The sequence below is a fragment of the Chaetodon trifascialis genome, chromosome 19, assembly GCF_039877785.1.
Source record: "Chaetodon trifascialis isolate fChaTrf1 chromosome 19, fChaTrf1.hap1, whole genome shotgun sequence".
NCBI lineage: Eukaryota > Metazoa > Chordata > Actinopteri > Chaetodontiformes > Chaetodontidae > Chaetodon > Chaetodon trifascialis.
The window spans coordinates 4,532,926-4,548,185 of NC_092074.1; the positions used below are offsets into that span (position 1 = coordinate 4,532,926).

The 15,260-nt window shown below is 42.3% G+C and overlaps 1 protein-coding gene across 3 annotated transcripts in view; it reads left to right on the forward strand.

Moving 5' to 3' along the window:
• Nucleotides 1-4,122: 4,122 nt before the first annotated feature.
• tab2 (TGF-beta activated kinase 1 (MAP3K7) binding protein 2) overlaps nt 4,123-15,260 on the forward strand; it is a 37,795-nt gene continuing 26,657 nt past the window's right edge. Inside the window, exon 1 of one of the 3 annotated variants that reach the window (XM_070987767.1) lies at nt 4,123-4,487. The gene's annotated coding sequence lies outside the window, so the exon portion shown is untranslated. Of the gene's footprint in view, nt 4,498-15,260 lie in introns of all 3 variants that reach the window. The other 2 variants (XM_070987766.1, XM_070987765.1) reach the window with 2 other exon arrangements.

A 15,260-nucleotide genomic window follows, 5' to 3' on the forward strand; every position in this document is an offset into this window, starting at 1 on the left:
ACGATAACGGATATCCGAGCCGACTTCTTCTTCCATGGGCTGGTCATTGTTTACAGTCTGATGAGCAACTTCAGACACAAAGACAACATCTCTGCTAGTCTCTATAAACAGATATTGGCATATGAATGCAGAAGAATATAAAAAATGCTGATGGGTTCTGAGATTGCATTTCAGCCAATGCATTCAGCCTCTTTTGGGACAGTTTACCTTCATGCCAACCAAAGCCCTCTCAAATGTGATTGGTCACTACTCTTTGGACTACAAATGGAAACCAGAATGCTTCCAATAGCAACGTTTCTTCCTTCGCCTACAGCTTCTGCATTCATTTGCAGATATCTGTCCAAAGGTTAGGGTGGCTGTAATTCCAAAGAGCACACAGTGCACTTCCACTTGGTAGGCAGTGTGTGAAATGAGACCAAAACTGAAGGAATAAAATGCAGCCACATTCACAAGTCACTGGAATTTCCTGAGAATTTTGATTCTGCAGCTTTTTTTTTTCTTTTTTGCTGATTCACTGGTCTGACATATAAACTCCATCCCTCATCCGCCACACCACCAGCACATCACAAAGTGATTAAAGCATTGTGTAAAGTAATGAATACACTGAGAGAGCGCTGGTCACAGAGGCTGCACTGTGCTGTCTGTTTGCTGCTCACACTGAAGGGGATTTCAGCTCCCCGGGCTTCAAACCCAGAGTCAAGGGGTCACGGTCTGTGCAAGATAGCTGGGGCCAAAGTTTGTGTGTGTGTGCGTGTGTGAGTGACTGTGTGTGTGAGTCACTGCCTTACGCTGACACACGAGACGCCATGTGTTTCCACCCAGTTCACTGAAGAACAAATGCGCCGTCCTTTTTCATGAGAGTTCCCACAAGCGTCTGTTTTCTCACTCACCCCACGTGTGGGTTGAAGCAGCAAGAAGCAGTGAGCTGGAGATGTGGTCAACATCAATTATGTTGTAAAAAGAAAAATTAAATGGTACACCTGTTTATGGTGTCCACACAGAATGAAAAGGTGTCTAGTTTAAAAAGAGGGTGCGTGATAGCAAGTGGAGACTGGAGGGTTCTTCATGGAGGACATTATTACTTCTTGGGGGCCAGAAAAGGCCTTTGAAGCAGCATTTTGATCATGTGACATCAAAAGCACTCACTTGAAACCAACACCAATGAAATCCCATAACTCCCTGAGGACTTGAATCATGTGGCTTCAACAGCCAACCCATGGCAGAGCAAATTATTGTCAAAACAATATTTTTTTATGGCATAAGGATGTTGAGTTTCTCTTTTCCACTGCTGCAGAGCATCTCTGACAGTTTTATTCCTCTCCAAATGGCCATGATGGGCCTTCAACTCTAACTGATCTCATTCCCATCAAATTTCCATTAGAAATATGGCAGAACTGCTGCAATTTGTATTTGAAATGTAATATGTGAGAAAATGAAAACATGAAAGACCTGAAAGTTAATGCTTGATCTTGGAAAATCTCAACTCAGGGTCCACTGACTAGCTTTTTTTTAAGCTTCCAGCTGTACCTCGTGGTCTTCCTCAGCAGACAGCGATTGCTCAGTTGTCATGGAGTGTTGAATGATAAATTAATGAAAAAAGTAATAAGACAGAGTCTACAGTCTGGCTCAGTGTGCTTTGGCACATTCATGCTCACAATGAACGTGCTAACATGCTCATGCTTAGCAGGTATAATGTTCACTATGGTCACCATCTCAGTTTAGATGTGCCAAATCTCATGCCAAACCAATCCAATCTAATATTTGCCTAAATATTTCACTAAAAAACACAAATGTCAACCTCATGATGGTGCTAGAGGAAGTCAGAGTCAGAGCGGCATCAAAGTCACTAAAGGCCTTTTCACATTATAGTGTTCCATGTTGGTCGGCACAGTGTTTATCACTCCGTAATCTCCATTCTGTATATGAATGCAGAATTGGTAGGCAAGGGACAAAAAATTTGGTGTGTAGTCTTGACCAGTCACATCTAAGCAGCCTTTGGTTGCATGCAGGTAAATAGCCTGGATATGACAAGAATATTTATTATCTGCTGGTGGCATCAAAAACTCTGAAATATTGGCCATTGCCTCCAGTGGCTAAATCGCCTGTGGACGACAGCTGATTGACCACTCTGGAACTCCAGCCACCTTAGATAAAATACTAATGTTGCTAGCAGTAGATTGCCACTTTTCAGTTGATTTTTTATTATATATCTTTTCTGCCCGGTCTGACACGAGGCCAATTTGTGATGGTACAGTTCTGGACATTCCGAAACACAAGTAATTTGTTTTTCAACCATCTTTCAGTTCAAGCAGCGGTCAACAGCAATTGGCTGCGCCCACAAAGGTCAGTGCAGCTCAAAGTTCAACAAATTTGAACTTTTTGCTCCGTCTGACTCACCATGGACTTCTGCACATCAGTGTCACAACAGCCCACATACACAGTGAAGGAGGAGGCACATGAAAGCTGTTTTTCTGTGATAATACCCGTTTAGAACAACACCTTAGAATTGACCTCTGGGAAACATAAATGTCTGTATCAATCCATCCAATAGTTGAGAGATTTCAGTCTGAACCACAGTAGTGGACTGACAGAAGGACTGTCATAATAACACCAAAAACTGAAAAAGTACAGATAGAATTGTAAAAACACTGGCGCACTTTCAGTTGCTACCTGGCAGCCCCGCCTGCCTGCCTAAGTGGTTGAGCAAAGTGTGTTTACAATCCCCCAGTGAGGGAACACATCGCGTTTGGTCTTCACTTGCCAGATTTTGCCACTCAAACTTTTAGGCCTGCCTTCCAACATTTTGCCTTCAAGCCTTGTGCGCTGTAGAAAATACTGCAGTTCCAAATCTTATATCCAAGCTCGACTGTTTGCAATGTTGGATACGCCATAACAGATACAACAGAATAGAATCATTTTTATTGAAAAAGTCTAAAGGCATGCATGTCATTCAGTCATGCACACAAATGATCATCTTTTAGTCTTGTTTGACCAAATCTTTCTCCACACTTCAGGCTTCCAGAGGCATCAGTGTTCATGCGTATCGCACCAATAAAATCCATAGTGTTTGCTGGACATTAGAGATGTGGAGCATTAATTCTGAGTTGAAGAAGACAACAGACTGAACTTCAAAGCCAGCATGCAACATGCTCACGTCTGAGCAACCTCTCTCCTCTGTGAGCTGTTTACATCAACAGGAGGCAGAGGCTCTGCAGTGGTTTGATGAACTCTCTCTGGACACAGTGCTAATGTGTTACTAGAAATGAGACAGTTTCGTATTTGACACTCGAGTATGAAATGTGTTGTTTCCTTTGGGTGGAGAAGTGTTCATACCCGACAGCAAAATTTTATTAGTTCAAATATAGCCAATGTACAAAGTGTCAATAAGTGATAAGAAGCTGTTATCTGGCCAGCTCTACTTTGTGAGTTTTGATGATAGGACATGTACCACAATGGGTCAAAGGGAAAGAGATCATCTGTTTTTGATGTATTAAACTTTCTCTGGACAGAATACTTGCTTACAGGGGCAAATTTTCAGTTCCTGCAGAATAACATTTTCCACTCAACAGCACCAGAGATGTTTGTGAATCCATGACTTTGTGACTAAAAGTGGTGTAAAAATCTTATATTTGTCTATTCCAGCAGTGAGTATGAACTATGGTGATAATTTATTGATTATTTTGCTAACAGCTCATACCACTGGACCAGTCCTTCAGCTGGAGGTTCACTCCCTGCTGAGCTGTGCTGCAACCATGACAATGACTGCCCACGACTACCTTCAGGGCTGCTGTTCAGTGTGACCTGAAGAAAGGTGACATAAAATGATATAAATGTAGTACATCACTGACATCGTTCTCATTGTCTTACTTGATATACAGGACAAGAGTGAGACCAAAGCAGATATCAGTCCACCTTCTTACTGAGCTGTCCCACTTATCTAGTTGTTTTCATTCCAGAAACCTTGTAAGTGAGCTGACTCCTGTTCTTCCCCTTTGTTTGCATCTTTTGTTGCAGCAAGCCACTCAGCTCATTTTGCAATCACAACTTTCTCCTCCCTCGCTCAGCACAACTCCGGGAACCTGAAAAAAAGAAAAACAACCTTTCCTCTCGCGATAGTAGCTTGCTTATGCAGCCGCCATATTCTGTGACAGTATTTTGATTCGTATCTGCTGGAAGTGAGGAAAAAGAGAAAAGTGAAGGGCTGTCGAGGGGAGGGGGGGGGCTGAAGAAGAGGAGCTGTCAAAAAGGTATTCCCGAGTCTCTGTCAAACGGCGGAGGGCTGAGGCTCGGTATACCTCCCCTAACGCTATTTCGAGGACACACAAGGCCCGGGGCCTCGGTGCAGTTGGCTCTACGTCTCCCTGGTAGTAGCTGGACCCCTCTCGGCTTCTCCTCTCCGAGCTCCGCGGCCCTCTGGAGGTCCGGCGGCGGTCTCGGGTGTTGAAGGCGGCCCGGGGAGCGGCGGCGGTGGCAGCAGAGACAGAAAGGTAAGTTTCAGTAAGTTAACGAAGCTTTTGCCAGTTAGCAACAGCCGGAAGAATCCAGTTTTAATAGCGTTGCTGTGAAATGAAAACGCATTTCAGCGTCCTGTGCGATAAGCGCTTTGTATGCCGTGCCATTGTGTTTGAAAGAAAATGGAGAGAAAAACTTTACAGATGTGGAAAAAGTTTTTGTCCACAGCAAGCGGCTAGCTAAATGAGCTAGCTTCAAGTGTTTGGAGGCTGTTCCCGTCTCGGCCGAGTTGGCAATTCATTGTCTGAAGTTAAGAGCACATTCGTTATCCTATCCTCTAAGCCCGCTTTAATATTAATATCTGTAAATATTTCTTAGGGCTCTTTTTATTTTAGCATAACGCTGGCTGACGCTTCATGTTTTGTAGCCCACGTTAGGCTACTTTTTCCATTGAACTCTCGTCTGAAACGTCGTAAGACCAGTCGGGGATGGAAACGTTAAATCATAAAATTGTAGCTTCACTTAACCTCATACGCGGACTATTTTATCTCCAACAAGCCTCCAAGTTACGCCTCAAGTCACTGTTTGCCCCTTTGCTACAACACTGAAAGCATTTTTTGTGTAACATGGAAACTTTATTATAAGTAACGTAGCTGGCTAGTCAGTTTGGCACAGTGGTGTGTCTACATCTGTGACTTTATCATACGCTATATGTATCCGGCCATTTTCATAGTAGGTGATGCAAATAGAGCTTCTGAGGTGTACACTTTGACTGGGACCGTTTCAGTATTGCACAACTGCAGCCAAACTGAATTCAAGGAGACACTTACAATACAAGACTGCATGTTTGGTTGTTTTAAAGATCAGGTCATGAGTCACTTCACCTGTTTGATAGATATGAGTGTCCCTCGTGCGTGAGATGTTCCTGGTTTGTGGCAGTTGTGATGGAGACTCATCAGTGGAGTGTGTTTGAGCCTGTGCCGGCCAAAATGACAGCTCAGTTGTTGCTGTTGTTGTTTATGTTCATGGGACAGTTAAGATGACAGGTGTCATTGTGTGGTAAGACGCCGGGATGGGCTGGAAGGCACGGGTTGTTTTTGTTTTTGTTTCAAGTTGCATGTTTGTTTGTTAGGCAAGAGTCAGGTCATTGGAAAATTAGAGACATGGAAGCTGTGTCAAAGTTTTGACTGAGCAAGGTTGATTTCAAAATCTGCATGTTCATAGATGATCTTTGAGATATTTTCCTTGCTCGTTGGTTATTTTCATACAGTGCTAATCATATTGAATCATGGTAATTGCAACCAAATGTACCACAATATTACTGCTTGATGACAGATATTTCATTTTTTAATTGCTGTGTATGTGCGGTTATAAAGCCTCCTTCAATTAATGGTAGTGTTTGGCCAATTGTGGTGGTCCACTTGGCACTGTGAAACCCCCTCTGGGTGTGTTGAGTGTGTTTCTCCATGTTGTATCGCTTAGGCTGGTCTTCATATTAACACCAGCCACCAGTCAAATGATGCAGTATGTTGGTTGTGGCTGGAAAGTCTGTCAGTTAGCCAGTTTATCAGGTAATCAAACTGTGTCCAATTAGTGTTTTCTTCTAAAACTGGCAGCTAAGAAACAAAATTGCTCTTTGAAATCCTAAATCGACTTTGTGATATAAGAAAGACTTTCACTATTGTGCAGTAAGTCGTCACACATTCAAAGCACAGCCTACCTGACTGTGTGCTTTTTATAATCCAGCCTTAATTTACTCTCTGTCCTCAGCAGAAGTTGACTGACTGACTCTGCGTGGCTGCTTTGAGACTCTTTTATCATTTATTCACAACCCTAAAGAGCTCAGAATCACTTCTCTGTCTGCCTCTAAACACCTAAAATCTAAACTGTGTTGTCATAGCTAGACTGCAAGAGTGTATATCTTTCATTAGCAGCTTGTGCCTGTCTTGACTTGCAGTCAACATTGCACTTCCTGACCAATAAGCTGCCATGGCCAACTGTTTATAGGTGCAGACCCCTAACTGAAACCATGTGTGCCTGTAGCTGGGCAAATATGTTGCTAGGAGGCCTTGCTGATTTGCCACTCTTTGGAGACTCAGAAACAAACCCTCAGAGCCTGTCTGATAAGTACTAAATCGGCATTTTGGTGAGGATCATGCACTTGCACAGAACAACAGGCTGCTAATTGGGTTGCTTGGGTACCATTTGCATATGCAAACAGGCTAACACAACTAAGTGACTGCACAGATTATAGATTTTAACTCACCTAAGTTGCCTTAATGCTTGCTGATAGAGGTGAAGAATTAGGCTCACTTGTTGCGTTTGCTTTTGTACAATAAACAAGCAGGACTAACACTTGGGTTGAAGAACTTTTACAACAAGCTGAGGTTGTGGCATGTTGTTGCGAGGCCTGTGCCAATACTTAAATCTTCTTTCCTGAAAAACCTGTTTCCTGATTTATCACTCGTATTTTGCACAACAGCTTATCACCAGTCAGAGCAAAGGGTGGGGATATGTAGTTTTTCCCTTTTCACAAGGGGAAGGATAATAACTGTTGAGCGTGTTTGGATGGAGGACAAATGCTTGTTGTTTGGATCAACAGTGCAGAGTCAGTTTAACCCAGGAAACGATGTTGGCTTACCTTTCTCTTTTTCTGTGTCAAAATAGATTCTCTTTAAGAGGCTGCGGACTCTGAGTGTAGATATAACTTGATGCCTGCTTTGTCAAGCAGCTTTCTGCTCAGTGATATGTCCACATCGGTCATTATACAGTGTGTTTTATTGTCAGGGTAAGGCCTATAATGCCAAATGGGAATCAAATTGGTGGAAGGGAAGGATCCATCACATTATGGCATGCCCATTGCTGCAGACTCAGGAAGAGGGCTTGGTGTTTTTAACCCTCCCCCACTCCAGTGTGTGGCTGTCAGGAAGAGAAACTCTTATTGGAGCCCCCTCCCCCTGTCGAGCTCTCCTGACTTCTCCGCTTTAAATGGAATCCTCCATTACACATGCTGCTCATGGTCCTCTCCAGTTCAAGGGTTAAATTGCATGCATCGAGGCTGACACTGCACAGTCCACTACACCTCTCGCTGTCTGCCTGCTCAGTGCTTCTTAATTTTTCAGTTTCAATTTGTAAGGGTTGCCACTTTTTGCAGTGGCTTTGGTGCCAAAATAATGGATATTGGATAATTGTTGATGATGAATAATTATCCACAATTATGATGGCACTTACATGTGATCGTTTGAGGTTTTCCTTATCTGCAGCACTTTGTAGTTGTGCATGATCAAGCTGCATTAATTAAACTGTTTTGCCCTTTTGGAGGTAGAAGAACCCCTCAGTGAGTTGACAAACCAACAGCCTTGACAAATTCTGACTTTATAATTGCCTGTTTACATTTCCAACAGACACTGCATAAGCACTCATTTGGTGTTGTGTTTCTCGCTGCTTGATATATGCAAGGCTGGTATCAACTCTCCTTTAAGCTTTGGTCTAGTCTAGTTCAACTCCTGTGAATAACATCTGGCTCTGTAGTTACTATGCTTGACTTTCTTGACCAGCTGGTCACTAGCTTAATCTCTCCATGCTAGTTGATGCTGGGCAAGTAGCGCACATTTGCTTTGTTTTTTTCTAAATTTTTTTCCTGACATCTGCCAGCTGCTGGGAACAGGGTTGAGGAGAGCCGTGAAACTAGGCCAATCAGTAAATTATTGGCCTGTGAAACCAAAACACTGACCTAAATAAGGCTCAAGAGCTCCAGAAATCTGTAGAGTTGGGTGATAATTTGCTAATTAGATGCTACAAGTAGACTATTTTTGATTAGTGAAGCTTCAAATATGGGCGTTAGTATGTTCCCATGGCCCCTGTTAGTATGTTCTGAATATTGTACTAAAATTAAGACTGGTGCCGAAGGGGCTCTTTTTCTGATACCTGAAAGTCCAGTACAGCATGCAGTGAACAGGTATAAAAAAAAAAGTAATCAATATAAGTCAATCGTCAGTATCTCATTTTGTTTTACACAGTTGTCCAGAACTTTACCTAAAGGAAATACACTCTGAATCAACAAAGTCAGGCAAAAAATGGGCTGTCATAACAGAATATATAAACTAAGGATTCTTTGCCCAATTTCATCACTGAACAGCTCTCATACTCTGGACAGAGCTGGATTTGTGCTCAAAACTATTGTGACATGCTGACATGCTGATGATCCACATTGATGATCCACATTTTATATGACAAACATGCGGCACAGGTGTTGCAGCAGTGCAAGGTTAGGTAATACAGATAAGGTAATGAAGGCATATGAAGAGTAGGTAACGTCTGATAAAAATGTTAAATGTTAGATGATCATGATTGGGATCATCGGAAAAGACAGCCGGGATGTTCCCATTTCACTGAGCCATTTATATTTAGCTAAAACTGACCTCTCTCAACTAGAGTTGGGTGGTATGACCGTATAAACCATGCAAAGGTACAAATGTGTCCACTGATAGAGATTTGGCAATATTGCATCCACTGCAGGAGCTATCCCATAAGCCGTATTCACACACTGTCATTCACAGTGTATGAACTGCTACCCTGCTGCACAGCGAGCGAGTGGTTGTGTAGTTGCTGCTTCTTTTCTTATTGACTGCATATTGCTCTCCATGCCTTTGTTGATATTATCAATATATCCAAATATATGTTGTCATGGTATCAATGCAAAAGCAGCCATCATTACAGATGAGCCCCCTCCTCCTGAATGCTGTTCCTAGGTACCCTCCCTTGCCTAAACCAAACAGTATTTCCAGTAAGTGAGAGCACATCTGACATGGACAGATGTACTGGATGGGTGAAAGGGAAACTGTGGACAAAGTCCGGACCTGCCTATGCGGACATTGTCCAGAGTTTGAATGATAAAACAGCTTTGGTGTTTCTGCTATATATTCAGCATGGGCATGTAACAGTTGATGTAACAATCCGGCTGCCTTGAAGGGTCACATGATTTGGGCAGCAGGGCTGCTTAGCATGTTCTCATGTGATGTGAGAGCCACAGTTGTTGGTGATAATACACCTCTGCTGCATCTCTGTTGTTCTTCTTTAGAACCTTAAAACTTCCATTGTAAAAGAAAGTTTGTTTGACTGTTTTGTGTTGTGTCATGTGAAGCGGTAGTTTTTATTTGTATGGAAGTTCCAAATAAAAGAAGAAAATAATCAAATGTGATGAAGTATGGTACGATATGGTTATTTTAAACTATTCCTTAATGTATTTTACAGCACAGCTACTATACCATCATATATATGTTACTGTGGTATGAAGTTACATATACCATAATAGAAGATTTTGCCATATCGCACTCCTCAAATCTCAACACATGTACAGTCTTTCGTTTGCTTGATCAGGAAAATAAATAAAAATGCCACTGACAGTTTCTGTTTCAGTTGCTGGGGCTGGGCACATTGATGTTTCTCCTGACTTTTTAGTGCCTCAGTTAGTTGTCATTTGTGGTATTTCTTAGACATTCCCGTATATAATGTGGTGACTCTTCTCATTATATGAGTGTTTGAGATGTTCAGACACGTAGATGAACAATTGGAAGGTCTAATTTAGTGACACTGAGATGGTAATTTTAATCACAGTTTGCATAACAAAAAAACATCCCAGGAATTTTGAAGGGCTGTGGTGCTACTCAGGATGAAGCTTGAGTGATAATGTGTATGCAGTGTTGCTGCTGTGCCTGATTTGTCAGGGCCTGTGTAGCTTACGATTTGTAGATCCCAAGGAGCTGCAGCTTTAGTGTCTAACAGAACACACATTTTCATTTAGACTTGAAACTTGCAGTGTGAACTTGCTCGAGTACTACACTGCACAATTCAGGTGAAAGTTGCTTCAGGGGGCTTTACCAAGCATTAGTGTCATCAGTTGGATATTGCAACACTGCATATGAGATTCAGTTCCACTTTGTTAGTCCTCTGTCATCATGCCTTCGAATGCACCTCACACTCTGTAGTCAAAAGTATTGTTATAGGTTGCCTTGTTATTGTCTCTTTGGTTATATGCACCAGTGAGCAGACACTACACTGAGTAGAGGTGGATCCCTGACCTGAGCCGGGTTCGGACAAAGAAATGATGTTCAGGTTTAGCAATCATGTCCAGGTTTGGGTTGGGTTGGCTAGCCTACTTGTCACGGTGCAATTGTCAATGGTAAGACACAAATTTTATTCTACTTACAACTGCTGATGATATCGTGTGATGCGTGTGTGAGAGAAATCTGCCTATAGCCTAAATAAAAGAATGCCCTTTGATGGTCATGTACAAGGTGCCCACACCTGTAATCAAGGTAAACGGCAAACAACAACAATTGTGTGATATGGTAACACAAACTCAGCGCTTCAGCTGAGTCAGACAGGTTCACAGAAATGTGCAGCCTGACACTGACTAATTAACTAACGCTGAGACTGCATATGTGCTGCCCCCTCCTCCCATCTCTGTGCCCTTGACCTGGCCTCTGGGTTTCATTTTTGATGCCTTTTCTATTCCTCTAAAATCAGTGCCCCAGCTTCCCTAAACTGACACATCCTCTGTCACAAGCTGCACAGCCCTTGAGCTACTAATTCTTCAAGACTATCAAGAGCTTTATTTAATCCCAGAACCAGAATTAGAATTTACATTTAGATGAAACATGTGTAGTTCATGTATGCACAGTCATCACTTGTGTTAGCGGCAGCAGGTGTATTACAAATGTAATGCATCTGCAGTAGAATACAGTGGTGATTCACTCTTTAAGTGTTTTAGTTTTTTGATGGCTGACCAACTTCCATTAAAACACTACATTTTTTGATTATGGTCGGATGTTTGTGAAGATACTGTTAATCCTCAAAAACTTTTTCCATTAATTACCATGGCATTGTCAGCAATAACTCAGTTTCAATGAAGAATGCAAGAAAAACATCAACAAATGCGTAAACTTTCCCGTTCCAATGGTGTGTAGAAATGAAAAATTACTGACTAAAATTGCTAATGTCAGTTTTCATTGTCTTAAATTTGTAGACAAGGGTACATTAACCCTGATATTACCAAAGTTTACTGACTGGTAAATTGTTCAGCTAAATAAATTAACTCAAAATAGACATCCCGTGTAATGGCACTCGTAAATCAGACTGTAGCGCAGTGGAATAATTAAAGAGCAGCTTTTCATGCTAATGAAGTGTTTTTCAAGTTTCCTCTGCAGAAACTCGACTATGAAATAGGATAGTAGCGCAACCATCAATTAAAGGAATATAGTGGAGCTCCTCCGCCGGCTCCCTTTGGATGTAGCATTTAAACTAATTGGAACCAGAACCGCTGGTGTGTTAAACAGGCATGTTTGGAAAGACAGCAGTGCAGCTCTTGGGACACTTCGGCATTGTTAGTGGGATCAGTGTTGTGCTTGAAGTGTTCATTTCCACCCTTGTTTCGTTTTTATGATTTATTGGTCAATAGAAGAGCAGACCAGTAGGATTATGTTTCCCTTTATTCTGAGTGACACGAAAATGTGCTGTCACAACAGCATCATATTAACAAACAATCTGTTGAGCCTATGGAAAACTTATTTACTTCCTGCTGTCAGACTTACGTTTTTGGTGTGATTTATTTCACATCAAACCAGGTGCAAGAATCAACAGGTTTGACAGGAAAGCAGTTAGAAAATGGCACCTTATCAAGAATCACGTGTAATTCTTTGGTTTACAGTTTGCAGTTTTACAGTCATTTTTTCGTGCATAAATGGTATTTAAAATCAGTACAGTTTTTGTGTGTGTGTTGGGAATCCCCATGTAAAACTAATTTTCCTAACAGTGCATGTCTCTTTTCAAATGATTATTAAATGTTAATGTTAACTCCGGCGTAGTTTATCACTAAAAGTCGAGCTGCCAGAAGTGTCACATTCTTCCACATCAGTTAATGTCTGTTTTGAATTTTCGAGCAGAAAACATCTCTCAGATTTCAAATTGGCTATCTGTGTCTTTTCCTAGACCCACTTTCAGTGCAAACCAGCCCTGTTCGACGTTCACAAACAAGCAATCAAATCCATCCATCCACAGATCTACCGGCCTTTCTATTGTTCCGTGTCATTGCACTTCCACATGGCTGCTGCTGTTCCTACACGGGCCACTTTTTGAACGCTACGCCTGAGTGACAGCACACAGGAAGATGGTTCAGCGGTTATCTTTGGCCTCTGCTCTCCTCAGAGTCTTGCAGACCATAGCCTCTGCAGCAGGATATGTGTGTGTGACACAAACACTTCCTCTCATAGTACATCGTGCTCTGAGAAACACCTCAGTTTGCATTTTCACATTTGGCCTCCTCTGCTTAGTTTTGCATTTTTTGGGGTGCAGATGCCAATTACATAGTATTGTTAATAAAAATTGTGCAGGAAGTAAAAGCAGCTCCATAAGTTTTTTGTTTTTTTTTACGCTTACCTCTTTGCTGTATCGACTTTTGAAAACAGAGTTGTATTTGCTGCTATAAGAGAACGCTGTTTGTCACAGGATCCGTTGGTGATGAGACACAGAAAAGCAGACACACACTTGTGCAACTGGTCATCTCATTTCACTCCAGCTGGATACATTGATGTGAAGAGATTCCTCTGAATCTATTTTTGTTTTGGTGTCTTCACCAGACAGAATAATGAGGATTTACAAGAACAACTTTGCAATACATCGGTGAAATTGAAATGGTGTGAGTAAGCAGATTGTGAGTGGACCTCCAGGCTTTCTGTAGGATGGATATTGCAGGATGCTGTCTTATCACTCCCCTGCTTATCCTATGGCCAGGTTCTGGCCCCACGTCCCCTCTGACTCCTTCCACCTTTTCCTCGCAGACACAGAACAGAAAGCTTGTCTTATTCTGTGCTGTTTGTGGATGCCACACAGGGACTGCTCTGTCCTTCATCATTTCTCGCACAGTCTGCTGATGGTCTTTCATCTCTCTCAGGTTTTTTGTACTGATTAACGATGGCAAAGGGCTTTGATCTAGTGTCCTATCAGTAACAGCGTGGGCCTCAGGCTCCCATACTCCCTTGCTGTCTCACTCTGAAAACATATTGTCAGGGCGTGGTGGACAGCAGAGTCCACCCAGCTGAAGAGCCTTTGTTTGTTGTGGTTTAGTGTAGCTTTGCCAAGGGCAACTGCCTGTGTGGGTCTCTATGAAATTCTTGCAGCAGTTGTGGTCTATTAAATTAGACCCTACATTTGCTGATGTTTTGCAAACTTTTTTTTATCTCAGATATAACCACCTGAGCTCCGGGGGAAGAAAACAAACCTTACTTCCCATAACACTTTAAAGAGAATCTTTTTTTCCCCTCCACAGGAGGTTGCACAACAGCACTGCAACCACATACACAAGTAAAGCTTGTGGAGCATCCATAATGTGCAAAGACAACCTTTTTATGTATGTATGTATGTATGTATGTATGTATGCATGTAGAGATGAGTTTCTATAACTTAACCAGAGACTTGGTATAAAGAGAAGAGCATGTAGGTTAAAGCTTTTAAACGTGGAATCAACTAAAGAGGGCCTCACCCTTTGTTTGAAATGTTTCTGTAAGTTTACCTGTTCACAGTTACTCATCCATGTAAACGCCTCCTCAATTTAAGGAAGGGAAGTACAGCACTCAGTGCCAGGATATCCACCCCCCTCCCCTCACCCTCTTCCCCAACCCCCATACCCCTTTCCTCCCTCTCTTCCATGGTGCCCTTTGGCCTCCCAAACCCACTGGCCTGCCTCCGCTCCTGGTTAGAGATGTCATAACAGAGCCACTCTGCTGTGGTATTCCTTAGAGGAATGTGCTGCCTTGGGTTCTTCTGTGTGCGTGCGTGCGTGCGTACGTGCATGCGTGTGTTGTGGGGTTGTTTGGCTGCCGTCTCTGCAGTGTATCAGGCCAGATCGGCACTGGCACCCTCCAAGGCACACCTGTTGGTGCCAATCCAAGCAGAGCTGCTGTGTTGTCCCTCGCGTCCTCTGCAGGCACCAGCACAGCCGATCACTGCCTGCACACACCTCCACACATGGGCCAAATGTGGGTGTACAGGAAAAGAGCCATGCGTTTATCCTGAGGTACAGAGTACAGATGATTAATTGAGCATTTCAGAGTGTCCTAAGTTTGGCAAGTGTAACTTGTACTGCTATATCATGCAAATCACCTTCATAACCAGAATATGTAGACAATGTCTAGGGTTGTTGATCAGTGCCAGTGACTCAACAAGTTCTTGGGCAGGTGCTGATATATCTAGCCTCCTGATCATACTTTTCTGGCCATACTTAATTTCGGAACCAAAAATCACTTTCCAACCTTTCCACTGACTTTAAACAATCTTTTTACATGCTTTATCTTGTTAACTAGCAAGCTGTCAGGAATACATCAAAGAGTCACCTGTTGAAACGCTGCAGTCACTTCATCCAGCTGCTGTCACTCATTCCTACATCTTGGTGAAGAAATTATTACATTTTAAACAATGCCAACTGCTCCTAACACCACAATGTCTCATTTTTTTTATTTCTGTGTTCACCTTAAGCAAGATACAGCATGTAAATGAGAAAGACTTGGATATGTTGGATTTTTTTCCTTCACTTTTGATGGAGCCAGGCTAGCCATTTCCCACTTGCCCCAACTATTGGTACAGTACAGTAATGTATCCTGAGACCTATATCACTGTCCTCGACACCCAGAGATGAAACTGACATCAATTTCTGTGTGAGATGTGACACAGACAACTAGTCTATTTCCTGAAATATATTTATTATCAATTGAAAGCTATACCCCTCATAGAGCAGCACTTTCCAAATTAAATGA